Genomic DNA, 15,285 nt, shown 5'->3' with positions numbered 1-15,285 from the left:
ACAAGCCTTTCTGCTATCTCCATCCTCACTCGCTTTAGCAACCTGGGATGCAAGCCATCCGGACAAGGTGATTTTATCAACCCTAATCATAACCAGCCTTTTTATTACCTCACCCTACACAAGTTTTATCCTATCTATTGCCTCTATGCTTCCTGCTTCAACCAATCATTTTCAGCCTCCATTTCCTCAGTGAACGCTAATACAAAGTATTCATTAAATATGTTAGTCTTGCCTTGTGACATAAGCAAATATTACCCTCTCTGTTCCTAACAGGCCCCTTTCCTCCTCTTACTACTTGTTTAGTATTGGCATGTATGTAAATGATCTATGGGGTTCCTTTTATGTTAACTGCTATTCTATTTTCATATTCTCACTTTGCCAGTCTTATTTTCCTTCACCTTCCCTCTCAACTTCTTGCACATGTCCTGGTTCTCACTTCATCGGCTAAATTTTGTAGAGCTCCCGACATTTTCAAATAGTTTTCAAATCAATGTTCATATAACAAAACTCTTTCTTGGCAGATGAGGGTTGGGGGTGGGTGGTGTGTTTCTGCATGTAACCTCCACACCCAGTGGAATTAAATGCGATTTGAGAAACACGCATTTCACTAAAAGGATCGAGAAAAATTATAGGATAGGAAAACACCCATGCATTTCTCTCATTCATTCACAAATTCTAAAACTTATTAAAATTGCCCCCCCCACATTTTTGGCATCCCAGTAAAACCGCGTTTTTGTGTGGCAATTTTCTTTTCCATTTGCCCATTTCCATGGCTGCCTCCGGTCTTTGAGATATTTAGGTTTAATTAGCCCTGAGTTGGATTTTTCCCCCAATAGAGTTGGTAGTGGGATCCATCCTGAACTCTCCTTCAGTGCTTTGCTGAGTCATGGAAAAGTTTTTGACTTCAGGAGTTGCGTGGTTCCCTTTTTTCTGGCTGTGGGTAGGATTCTTTGCTAATTTCCCCTTTTGTCCTCTGGGACGCTCCTGCCTGCAAGTATTTGTGCAGACTCTACTGCACTGCCTTGTGGCACGTCGACTTGGTGAGGCATCACCCTCATAGCTTCTCTCATGCCTAGAGGTCTGTCTTTGTAGGTTCCTGTAAATGCTGTTAGCATATTTGGTGGGATGCTTCTAGTGCCTGCATTTACATAGGAAGATGCGGAGTCTAACCTCTCACAATTTTCGGGGTTGGCTGACCAGACAGTAGGGGTTTTCATCTGGGATTCCTCCCGGACTTCCCTTAACCTGTCCTGTTGGTCACTTTTCCCCTTTCCCCGTAGAACCTGTTGTCAGCCTTGTGTCTGCCTACTCCTTTTTATTCTTGGCAGGGCTCCCTTACAGTTCACCAGCCCTCTGCTGATTGTCCTCTTAACACAGGACTTAGGGGTGCAGGTTTCTTTCTAGGTTGGGGTTTCCCCTCAATCTGGGACATGTGGCAACTCCTGCAGTATTCCACCACACTTGTGGAGTTTTGTTAGGTCAAACCATTGTCTTATGCGGGCTTTGTTCTTTTATATACCGGCATGTACAGGCACTGTAGTCTCGTAGTCATAGTCATAGAGATATAGCACTGAAACAGGCCCTTTCGGCACACCATGTCTGTGCTGACCAACAACCACCCATTTATACTAATCTTACAGTAATCCTACCACCTACCTACACTAGGGGCAATTTATAATGGCCAATTTACCTATCAACCTGCAAGTCTCTGGCTGTGGGAGGAAACCGGAGCACCCAACGGAAACCCACACATTCACAGGGAGAACGTGAAAACTCCGCACAGGCAGTACCCAGAATCGAACCCAGGTCCCTGGAGCTGTGAGGCTGCAGTGCTAACCACTGCGCCACTGTGCCTTATTAATATTTCACTTTGATACCTCTGTTGCACCACTAACTGGTGAACTACTGTCCACTCCTGGCTCTCATGTCTGTGAGGAGAACTCTATTTTCTCAACAGCAGCTCATTCTTTATATAGTAGTAATCAGGGACTCCCTCTGCTTCACTTTCAGCCTGGCAGTCTGTGCTAACTCCCACAACACTGGGTTGAATCACAGCGCCTCAGCTAGGGAAAATCAATTTAATTCATCCCTCGGTCTCCTAACTTTGCAAAGAAAGTCTCGGACCGGCAGACCTGGTCATCTGCCTGCAGTGTCAGTGCAGTCTCCTCTGGAGTTGGTTTGATCATTGCTTCATCCACTAAACATTGAGGGAAATTGCAGTGGTCCGTTTTCTGCCATGGTCCTGTCTCTCTGACCTCCTGTGGTCTTTCACGACTGGGGGCGCCGCCATCTTCACCACAGCCAGATCATTACCTAGGAGCAGGTCAGCCCCATCCACAGGCAAACTAGGGACAATCCCTACAATCACCATCCTTAAACTAGGTCACACTCCAGGTGCACCTGGTGTACAGATACAGGCATAGACTGCCCTCCAATACCGTTCACCACCATTTTGGTGCTCACTGCACTCTATGGGGGAAAGGTCAGGCCTTTTCCCAGTAACAGGGATCTAGTGGTCCCTGTGTCCCTGAGAATTACTATGGGCTTGCTTGTCCCACTCAAGGGATTTGGGGTTACTTTCCCTTCTGACACAAAACCCTGATAACCTTCAGGAATCCTATTACATTTTCCTGCACTTGCAGCAGTAAGCTTCCTAGTTTGCACTCTTATGGCAGTTAAAGCCACAGCTTGTTCTGCTGTGTTTTCCATTAGGTTCCCTTCTTCACTGATAGGTGTGCCCTGATTAACCCTACAGGTTTACCCTTTAATTTCCAGCAGTCAGCTCTTGAATGCCCTGCTTTATTACAATGGAAGCACACAGGTCTCCCGTCTCATTCTTGTTCCCAGCACCTTTGTTTTGGCTAGTGAGGGATCCCTGTTTCTCCTGCTTTTCTTTCTCTCCCAGGACTGCTTGGGCTCCTATTACCTTCGTGTCCTTTGTCCCTTTCGGATTTGTGGGGTGACTAGGAAATGTTTTCACCGACTTATAAATTAAAGCAAACTCATCAGCGAGAACAACCAGTTGCTGGGCTTTCTGAACCCGCTGCACTTCTGCAAGTGTCTTGATGGAAAGTGGGAGAGAGTGTTTAAATTCCTCGAACAGAATTACTTCTCTGAGGTTCTCAGAGATAGTTTTAACAATTCTGTACCCATCCCTGAATTATAGTGCTCCATGTTGGCCTTGCTTTCACTGGGGTTACTCTGTCGACCCACCCACCACCCCCCACCCCCCCCCCCCCCCCCCCACCCTCGTCAACACAAGCCGCTTCAGCTCTCCCTCTTCGCATTCCATCTGGAATGTTTTTTCTCTCTCCCTCTCCTGCCTTTCACTTTCTTCATACTCCTTCTGGAAGGCTTTCTCTTTCACCCTCTCCTGTCCCTCTCTTTCCGACTCCTGATCCTTCTCCTGTCTTTCTTTTTCTTCACATTCCTTCTGGAAGGCTCTTTCTTTCTCCCTCTCCTCTCTCTTTCTTTTTTCCTTTCCTCAAATTCAAGTCTCCTCTATTCCAATTGTATCTTTGCTAACAATACCCTGTCGGAGTCTCCTTCTAACCCTGTTTCTGATGCTTCAGATTCAAGGGAAAAATGGTCAGCCACTGGCCTTAGGCGTCCAGATTTCCTAGCATTGCCACTTACAGCGATCCCAAACTGCTGAGCCATTTTCCTCAACTCTTCCATAGACAGTGCTTTTAACTTATCCCAAGTTACTTCACCCTGGCTTGGCGAGCTACTAGCTTCAGTTGTAGATGCATTAGTATTCAATCACACACAACCACGAGAGCAGGCGGGGGGCGGGAGAGGGGGGCAGGGGGGTGGGATGGGGGAGGGGGGAAAAGTGGGAGAAATTGGGTGGGGAGCGGGGAGTAGCGGAAAGGAGAGCGGGTGGGGGGATTAATTGTTATTAGACTGGATAACTAATACACAGGTATTAAACTTGCTGTTATTTATTATATTTCATGTGATAAAGCACGAGGGAATAAGGTTGCAGTTAATTGCTTCATTCGGTTTGATAACAGATCTACTGTGGAATAAAGTTACAGTTACAGTTAAATTGGACATGATAGCCAATACACAAAAGCATTATTTACTGTTAATTGTTACATTTGACCAGATAATCAGTACTCTGGAGAATAATGTAACACTTAATTGTTTAAAAAATACAACAATACACTGGATAATAAAATTAGTGAATTGTTAAATTTGTCATGATATAAAAAATGCATTGGATTATATGGCTGCAGTTCATCATTGAATTTGGCACAATAACTAGTACATATGTTAAGAGTGTTTCAAATAAATCTAAAATTGGATATATTAACCAATACACAGGAGAAAATGTAGAGTTATTTAATTTGATATGATAAGTTGTACACTGGTGCAGAAAATTCCCTTAATTGTTATATTGTTTTAAGATAATCATTGCACATTGAAATAAAGTAACAGTTCATTGTTCAATTGAATATGCACTGTCGAGTAGAATGAGTTATTTGTTAAACCAGTTGCGATAAAGAGTGCATTTGGATACAAAGCTGCTGTTCATTCTTAAATTGGCCTTGATATCAAATACACAGGTGAGTCAGGTCACAATTATCATTATATGGGTTTGATAAACAATACAAAAGGGAATAAGATTGCAAATAAGTTTTACAGTGGTCTTGGTAACCAATACACAATGGATGCAAGTTACACCTATTGTTTAATTGTACGTGATAAACAATAAACATGAGAATAAAGTTGCAGTTAATTGTTTCATTGGACACGATAACCAGCACACACGGGAATAAAGTTGCAGTTAATTGTTTAATTGCAATTGCCAACAAATGCACAAGGTATACATTTACTATCAATTATTCATTTGTCCTGATAATTAATACAGTTGCAGTTAATTGCTATGTACGATTAATTGTTTATTGTGCATGAAAAGATATGCACAAAGAATATAGTAACAGTTAATTATGACATTGGGCTTGATAATCCGCTGGGGAATAATGTTACAGTTGATTGTTAAATTGGGCTTGACAACTCATGCACAGGGTTGTAAAGTTACTTTTATTTTAAAATTTGACCTGATAAGAAATATGTCATGGAATAGATTTGCAGTTAATTGTTGAATTGCATACAAGAAGAACATTAGGTCATAAAATTGGTTAATTGTTTAAATGGTTGTAATAACAAGTGTGTGCAATGCCTAATTATGAAATTAGACACAATAATTAGTATACAGGCAAAACATTGCAGTTAATTATAAAAAATGGATATATGAAGCAACAGAAAGGGAAGATGTTACTGTTAGTTAAGTTTGGTACAATAAATAATACACTGGTTACACCAAATAAGGTTACAATAAATTGATATACAAGACTTGACAACAATATGCAGGAAAATAAGATTATGAATAATTGTTTAATTGTATATAATAACTAATGCACAAGCGACTAAAGATACAGTTAGTACATGATTAGTACACAGCAGATAAAGTTACAGTCAATTGTCATATTGAGCTTCTGACAATTCATGTGGAAGAAAGGTTACAGTTAATTCTTAATTCTATCTTGATCACCAATGCACAGGACTATATGGTTACTGTTAATTCTTTATTTGGACATGATAACCAATGTGCAATTGCATAAAGTTACAGTTAATTGTTAAATTGAATCTGATAACTAATATGCTGAATAACAAGTTACTTTGATTGTTTACTGCACTTGATAATGAATGCACAGTGAATAAAGTCACAGTTAATTTTTGTATAAAGGTTGATAACAGTACACAGTGAGTAAGGTTACAGAGAATTATTAAATTGGACTTGATAACCAATACACAGTGACATAAAAATAGGAAATGCTGGAAATACTCAGCAGGTCTGGCAGCATCTGTGGAGCGAGAAGCAGAGATAATGTTTCAGGTCAGTGACCTTTCATTTCAAAGTTTAGAAATGTAATATGTTTTAAACAATTTAAGTGGGGACAGAGGGAAAGAGAACAAAAGGGAAGATGTGTGATACTGCAGAGGGCTGGACAGATTAACTGACAGGTTCATGGTACAAAGGCAAAGAGAGTGTGCTCATGGTGTGATGAAAGACAAAGCAGAGGGAGTGTTCATGACAGAATAATGAGCAGCCCGAGCCAAAAGCATAAATATGAAAAGAACAGTAGGCAGGCACATGGTAAAAAAGATGGAACAAAATAAAATAACAAAAGGTGGCCAATCGTGCTCTGAAATTATTGAGATCAATATTCAGTCCAATAGGCTGTAACGTATCTAATTAAAAAATAAGGTGCTGTTCCTCGAGCTTGCCTTGATGTTCACTGGAACACTGCAGCAGGCCCATGACAGAGATGTGGGCAGGACAGCAGGGGGAGGTGTGGAGGTATATTGAAATGGCAAGTAACCTGAAGCGCGAGGTCCTGTTTTTGTACTGAGTGGAGGTGTTCCGAAAAATGGTCACCCAAGCTATGTTTGGTCTTCCCAGTGTAGAGGACACCGCATTGTGAGCAGCGAATAAGAATACTAAATAGAAACAAGTACAAGTAAATCACTGCTTCACCTGAAAATAGTGTTTGGGACCTTGGATAGTGAGGAGAGAGGAGGTATAAGGGAAAGTATTACACCTCCTGCGAATGCATGGGAAGGTGCTGTGGGGAGGGGACGAGGTTTCGAGGGTAATAGAGGAGTGGACCAGGGTGTCACAGAGGGAAAGATCCTTTCAGAATGCTGACGAGGGAGGGAATTCACTTTAACTTTAAATGTTTTGTACTGGTTACCTTGTCTAATTAAGTACTTAGCTGTAACTTTATTCCCTGGTGTATTGCCATCAAACCAATTTTAAAAATTAACTGTGACAAATGTACAGTTGATATCATGACCAATTTAACAATTAACTCACTTTTTTAATCAGTCGATATATAATTGAACAATTGCCTGTAATTTTAGTTTTCTGGGTATTCTTGACTGTAATCCAATAACAATAAACTGTAAAGCGGAAGATGTGTTTGGTGGTGCCATCGCGCTGGAGGTGGTAGAAATTGCGGAGGATGATCTTTTTGATGTGTGGGCAGGTGGGCTGGAAAGTGAGGTCAAGGGGAGGGAGCGGAAGGGATGAGGGCAAAATTGCGGCAAGTGGGTCAGACACGTTGAGGGCCCTGTCAACCACAGTGTAGGGAGAATCATCGGCTGAGGAAAAAGGACGACATATCAGAAGTGCTGTTGTGGAAGGTTGCACCATCAGAGCAGATGTGTTGGAGATGGAAAAATTGGGAGAATGGAATGGAGGCCTTACAGGAGGCAGAGTGTGAAGAAGTGTAGTCGAGGTAGCTGTGGGAGTCGGTGAGCTTATAATGAATATTAGTTGACAGTCTACCCCCAGAGATGGAGACTGAGAAGTCGAGAAAGGGAGGGCAGTGTCGGAGATGGACCATGTTCTCTTCCACACACCCCACCCCACCCCTATTTAACTTGTTAAAAACCTGTTACATTTCGAACCTTTGCCAATTCTGATGAAAGGTCATTGACCTGAAACGTTAACTCTGCTTCTCTCTACACAAATGCTGCCAGACGTGCTGATTTTTTCCAGCAGTTTCTATTTTTATTTCAGATTTCCTGCATCTGCAGCATTTTGCTTTTATTACATAGCGGAAAAAAGTTGCAGGTATTTTAATTGAATGCAAATAACAGCACAGAGCACAATAACAGTACTGTTAATTTTGACCAGATAAGCAGTATGCAGTGGACTAAACTTGCAGTTAATTGTTCATTTGTATACGACAAACATACTGACCAAGGAAATTAGTTAATTAAAAGCAAAATACTGCGGATGCTGGAAATCTGAAATAAAAACAAAGTGCTGGAAGTACTCAACTGCTCTGGCATTATCTGACGAGAAAGAAATAGAATTAATATTTCAGGTCTGTGACCTTTCATCAGAACACTTCATGTTTAATTGATTGTGACAACCAGTGCATGTCGTAAATTGATAAACTATCTGTTTTTAATTGGATACAATAACTAATACACAGGTTAAGAGCATTTCAGTTCATTTTAAAATAGAGCATCTTAAGTAATATACAAGGAAAGCAATGTTACAGTTATTTAAATTTGATGTGATCAAAAATACAGTTTATTTCTATATATTGCATTACAATCAAGAATATTAGGAAACAAAAATTGCAGTTAATTGTTCCATTATATATAGACTGATTAACAAAATGAGTTAAGTGTTAAATTGGTCATTATACCAACCGTGCATTTGTAAAAAAGCAACAGTTAATTGTTAAAATGGGTTTAACGGCAATACACCAGGGAATAAAGTTACAGCTAAGTACTTAATTAGACATGGTAACCAGTACACAGCGTTTAAAGTTAAAGTGAATTATTACATTGTGCTTGATAACAATGCACAGAGAAATAAGGATACAATTTTAAACTGACATTGCTAACTGATGCGCAATGAAATAAAGTTGCAACAAATTGCAAAACTGTGCCGGTCAGCTCATACACAATGGACTAATTGTACAGTTATTTATGATATTGGGATTCATAACCAATCCATCATGGAATAAAATGTTAACTTGTTAAAAGGGGAATAAAGTTACAGCTGATTGTTAAATTAAGCTTGGTGACGGATACACAACGGAATAAAGTTACAATTAATTGTTAGATTGGACCAGATAAGCAATACACAGGGGAATAAACTTACAGTTACTCTTCAATTGGACGTCGTAACTAATATGCCGGTGAACAGTGTTACAGTACAGTATAAAATTGGATATATTAAGCAATACACAGGGGGGAAATTAGTTAGTAAAATTTGATATGATAAAGAAGACACTGTTTTATAAAATTAAAGTCGAAAGTTATATGGGAATATGATAAACAATAAGCAGATGATAAATTTACAATGAATTAATTGTTGATTTGTTACTTGCAAATCAAAGCAGTTAATCGTTAAATTGGTATTGATAACGAATGCACAAGGAAACAAAGCTACAGTTAATTGTAAATCCAATTGTAAATTGGATTCATTAACCAATATACAGGGAAATAAACTTAGTTAATTGTTTAATTGAACATGATATCCAATACACAGGCAAATAAAGCTACTGTTAATAGTTAAACTTGGATAATAAGCAATATGCACAGGAGAATAAAGTTATTTTTAAATTTGATTCAATAACCATGACACACAAAAATAACGTTATGTGTATTGTTTAAATTGGACATGATAATCAACACACAAGTGAATAAATTTACAGTTAATTGTCAAATTTGGCATAATAACTAATACAGTGTGTATGAAGCTGCAGTTATTTTTTTAATTGGACATGTTAACCGATACACAAAGGAATATAATTACAGTTTTTGTTCAATTGCACAGGATAACTAATACACACAGATATAAAGCTATATTTAATTGTCAAGATGGACATCTTAGCTATTACACTGGAAAATATAGCTACAGTTAACTGGAAATGATAACCAATACACATAGGAATAAAGTTACAGGTAATTGTTTAATTGTACATGATAACCAATACACATCGGAATAAAACTATAGGCAGTTGTTAAATCGCAAGTGATAACTAATACACACGGAACAAATTGACAATTAATAATTCATTGATCCTGTAACTAATACACAGGAATTACATTTACCGTTAATTGTTATATTGGGTTTGATGCACAGGAGATTAAAGTAATAACTAATTGTTCATCATGCTTGATAACTTATGCACAAGGAGTATAGTTACCATTAGATATTATATTAGGCTTGACAACAATACGCAGGGAAAGAAGGCTACAGTTAATTGTTACATTGGGTTTGATAACTCATCCACCGGAGTATAAATTTACAGATATTTTCAAATTTGATCAGATAAGTAATATGCCGTGAACTCATTTTACACTTAACTATCCAACTGCATAGAACAAGAACACCAGATAATAAAACTAATTAACTGTTTAATTGGTTATACGAACCAGTGTATGAGATGCCTAATGGTTAAATTAGACACAATAATTAGTACACAGGTAAGAACATTGCAGTAAGTTGTAAAAATGGACATATGAATGATCAAAAAGGGAAAGACGTTACTCTTAGTTAAATTTGATACAATAAGCAATGCAGTGGTGCATAAAGTTACAATTAAGTGTCATATTGAGCTTGATAACCACATTTAGGGAATAAGTTTCTAATTAATTGTTTAATTGAATAGGATTTCCAATGCACAACGGAATAAAGATGCAGTCAGTAGTAAAATTGGACATGATAACTAGTACACGGGATATAAAATTCTAATCAATTGTTATATTGAGCTTGTTACAATACAAGACGTAATAACCAAGACAATGCACAATAAAATTACTGTTAGCTGTTCATTTTGACCAGATAAACAAAGAGGACTAAAGAGTTTATTGTTCGATTGAATGCCATAAATGCACGGCTGAATAAAGGAGGTAATTGTTTAATAAACTGTGCCAATCAGTGCATGTGGAACAGTTGATTTCACATCTGCGATGAGAGCACCAATGAGAAGCTTGTAGATAAGCAAGAAGGGATAGGCCAAGACAGATCATTGGGACTTAATAAAGAACATGAAAAGGGGTAGCTATTGATGGAGATTCTCCGGCTCCAGTTGGATTGGTAAGAATGGGAACAATCAAGGCAAGTTCCACCAAGAGGCCAGTGCCAGAAGAATGAAGAGGCGCTGGATTGGAGGAGAAGATGGAGATTGTGAAAGTAAAAAATGTGTAACTGAGCGTTTGAGTGCCTGATGGGCTGAGGCTCGGGGTGTGCATGGGGGAGGGGGGGTGGTGGCATTGGGGGGCGGCGCTGACGATGTTACAGAGGTGAAAGTAGGCACTTTTTGTGATGTAAAGGACAGAAGAAGCTGAGATCAGGAGTGAATAGGGATCAGAGGTTACAAAGCATCATATTCAGCCAGAGACAATAGTCAGGAAGGGGGATGGAATCGGTAACAAGGGGGTAGAGATTGTGATGGGTCAAACGGCATCACTCTTGTTTAATTGAAGTAAATTTAATCTCTTGCAAAAACAGATTCTGTTATTGACAGAGCTAAGCGTTCCTACAACTAAAGGATCAGATCAAAGCTCTGTAGTCTTGCCACATCCAGTCAGAAATGGTACTAACTGGAGGAAGAGGCTCCAAAAACAACCCCATCTTCAATAAGCAGGAGCCCATCACATCAGTGTAAAAGACAAAGCTGAAGCCTGTTGGCAAGGAATTTGATTCAGTCCAAATGATATCACGAAACAGCTGAAGGCCCTGGACACAGCAACAACCCGCTATAGTGTTGAGAACACGGGATCAAGAACTAGCTGTACCCTTAGCCAACTTGTTCCAGTACAGCTACATGTGGAAAATTGCCCCAGTATGTCCTGTCCAAGAAAGCAGGACAAATCCAATCCATCCAATTACTACCTACTCTCAATCATCAGCAAAGTGATAGAAGTTCTCATCAACAGTTCAATCAAGCAATACTTGCTCAGCAACAACCTGATCACCAATGCTCAGTTTTACTTCGGCAAGGGCCACCCACCTCCAGACCTCATTACCATTTGGGGGTGCAGGGGAGGGGAGGGGGTGGGGTGATGGGGGGAGGGGACAAACATGGACAGAAGAACTGAATTCCAGAAGTGAGGTGAGAGTAACTGTCCTTGACATCAGGGCAGTGTTTGCCCGAGTGTGGCATCAAGGAGTCCTAGCAAAATTGAAGTCAATGAGAATCAGGTGGAAAACTCTCACTGGTAGGAGAGTGCAAAAGGTAACCTGGTTGTTGTTGTTGGAGGCCAAACATCTCGGCCCAAGACATCGATGCAGGAACTCCTCAGGATAGTGTACTATGCCCAAACATTCTCAGCTACTCCATCAATGACCTTCCCTCCAACATAAGGTCAGAGGTGCAGATATTCGCATCTATGCCCGCATACAGCAAGACCGGACAATATTCAGTCTTAGACTGATCAATGGCAAGTAACATTCATGTCATACAACAGCAGGCAATGAATATCTCCAACAAGTGTCAGTCTAATCATTATCCCTTAACATTCAAAGGCGTTGCAATTATGGAAATCCCCACTATCAACATCCTGTGAGTGACCGTTGACCAGAAACATAACTGAACCAGCCATGTCAAAACTCTGGCGACAAGAGCAGATCAGAGACTGTGGACTCACTTCTTGACTCTCCAAAGCCTGTCCACCAGCTACAAGGCACAAGTCAGTAGTGTGATGGAATACTTTCCACTTGCCTGGATGATTGCAGCTCAAACAAGACTCAAATAACCCGACGCCATCCAGGAACAGCAGCTCGCTTGATCAGAACCCCAGCCACCACCTTAAAATTGAACTTCCTCCATCAGCAGTGCACAATGGCAGCACTGTGTACCAGATACAAGTTCCATTGTAGCATCTCGTCCATGGCTGCTTTGGCAGCACCTTCGAAACCCGCAACTGCTAACACCTAGAAGGACAAGGGCAGTAGGGACATGAGAAGACTAGTACCTGCGAGTTCCCCTCAAAGTCATGAACCATCCTGACTTGGAACTATACCACCATTCTTTCACTGTCGCTGGGTCAAAATCCTGGAACTACCTCCATATCAGCACAGTGGGTGTATCTACATCACACAGATTGCAGTAGTTCTAGAAGACGTTGCACCACCAACTTCGTAAGGGAAATTAAGGATGGGCAATTAATCCTGACCTTGCCAATGATGCTCACTGCTTAAGATAAAATATAAAAATATCTCATAACATTGAGATAGTGGAGCATCAAGAGAGATGCTGGAAAGCTGGAGCTGGGAGTTGTCAGCTCTCATTTGGAAGCTGACTCTATGTTTTTAGATGATGTGGCCGGTGGGCAGCATGAAGATGTGGAAGAGGAGGGAAGAAGATTGGAGCTTTCAGGGACTCCAGAGGTAATGGTGCTGGTCTGGGGTGAGAAGTCATTTTTTAAAAATTCATTCATGGGATGTAGGCGTCACTGGCCAGGCCAGCATTTATTGCCCATCCCTAATTGCCCATGAAGAGGTGGTGGTGAGCTGCTTTCTTGAACCGCTGCAGTCCATGTGGGGTAGGTACACCCACAGTGCTGTTAGGAAGGGAGTTCCAGGATTTTGACCCAGCAACAGTGAAGGAACGGCGATATAGTTCCAAGTCAGGATGGTGTGTGACTTGGAGGGGAACTTGCAGGTGGCAGTGTTCCCATGTAATTGCTGCCCTTGTCCTTCTAGTTGGTAGAGGTCGCGGGTTTGGAAGGTGCTGTCTAAGGAGCCTTGGTGCATTGTTGCAGTGCATCTTGTAGATGGTACACACTGCTGCCACTGTGCGTCGGTGGTGGAGGGAGAGAATGTTTGCAGATGGGGTGCCAATCAAGCGGGCTGCTTTGTCCTGGATTGTGTCGAGCTTCTTGAGTGTTGTTGGAACTGCACCCATCCAGGCAGGTGAAGAGTATTCCATCACACTCCTGACTTGTGCCTTGTAGATGGTGGACAGGCTTTGGGGAGTCAGGAGGTGAGTTACCACCTCAGGATTCCTAGCCTCTGACCTGCTCTTGTAGCCATGGTATTTATATGGCTACTCCAGTTCTGTTTCTGGTCAATGGTAGCCCCTAGGATGTTGATAGTGGGGGATTCAGCGATGGTAATGCTGTTGAATGTCAAGGGGAGATGGTTAGATTCTCTCTTGTTGGAGATGGTCATTGCCTGGCACTTGTGTGGCGTGAATGTTACTTGACACTTATCAGCACAAGCCTGGATATTGTACAGGTCTTGCTGCATTTCTACACGGACTTCTTCAGTATCTGAGGAGTCACGAATGGTGCTACACATTGTGCAATCATCAGCGAACATCCCCACTTCTGACCTTATGATTGAAGGAAGGTCATTGATGACGCAGCTGAAGATGGTTGAGCCTAGGACACTACCCTGAGGAACTCCTGCAGTGATGTCCTGGAGCTTAGATGATTGACTTCCAACAACCACAACCATCTTCCTTTGCACTCGGTATGACTCCAGCCAGCGGAGTGTTTTCCCCCAGATTCCCATTGACCTCAGTTTTGCTAGGGCTCCATGATGCCATACTCGGTCAAATGCTGCCTTGATGTCAAGGGCAGTCCCTCTCACCTCACCTCTTGAGTTCAGCTCTTTTGTCCATGTTTGAACCAAGGCTGCAAGGAGGTCAGGAGCTGAGTGGCCCCGGCGGAACCCAAACTGAGCGTCACTGAGCAGGTTATTGCTAAGCAAGTGCTGCTTGATGGCACTGTTGATGACACCTTCCATCACTTTACTGATGATTGAGAGTAGGCTGATTGGGTGGTTATTGGCCGGGTTGGACTGTCCTGCTTTTTGTGAACAGGACATACCTGGGCAATTTTCAACATTACGCAGTTGATGCCAGTGTTGTAGCTGTACTGGAACAGCTTGGCTAGGGGCGCGGCAAGTTCTGGAGCACAGGTCTTCAGTACTATTGCCGGAATATTGTCAGGGCCTATAGCTTTTGCAGTATCCAGTGCCTTCAGTCGTTTCTTGATATCACGTGAAGTGAATCGAATTGGCTGAAGTCTGGCATCTGTGATGCTGGGGACTTCAGGAGGAGGCTGAGATGGATCATTAACTCGGCACCTCTGGCTGAAGATTGTTGCAAATGCTGCAGACTTATCTTTCGCACTGATGTGCTGGACTCCCCCATCATTGAGGATGGGGATATTTGTGGAGCCACCTCCTCCAGTTAGTTGTTTAATTGTCCACCAGCATTCACGGCTGGATGTGGCAGGACTGCAGAGCTTCGATCTGATCCGCTGGTTATGGGATTGCTTAGCTCTGTCTATCGCATGCTGCTTCCGCAGTTTGGCATGCAATTCATCCTGGGTTGTAGCTTCACCAGGTCGACACCCCATTTTGAGGTATGCCTGATGCTGCTCCTGGCATGCTCTCCTGCACTCTTCATTGAACCAGGGTTGGTCTCCTGGGTTGATGGTAATGGTAGAGTGGGGGATATGCCAGGCCATGACGTTACAGATTGTGGTTGAGTATAATTCTGCTGCTGCTGATGGCCCACAGCGCCTCATGGATGCCCAGTTTTGCATTGCTAGATCTTTTCAAAATCTATCCCATTTAGCATGGTGATAGTGCCGCACAACACGATGGACGGTATCCTCAATGTGAAGGCGGGATTTCGTCTCCACAAGGACTGTGCTGTAGTCACTCCTACCAATACTGTCAAGGACAGAAGCATCTGTGGCAGGCAGATTGGTGAGGATGAGGTCAAG

This window comes from Heterodontus francisci, chromosome 29 (assembly GCF_036365525.1).
Source record: "Heterodontus francisci isolate sHetFra1 chromosome 29, sHetFra1.hap1, whole genome shotgun sequence".
Lineage (NCBI taxonomy): Eukaryota > Metazoa > Chordata > Chondrichthyes > Heterodontiformes > Heterodontidae > Heterodontus > Heterodontus francisci.
This window is presented reverse-complemented; position numbering follows the sequence as displayed.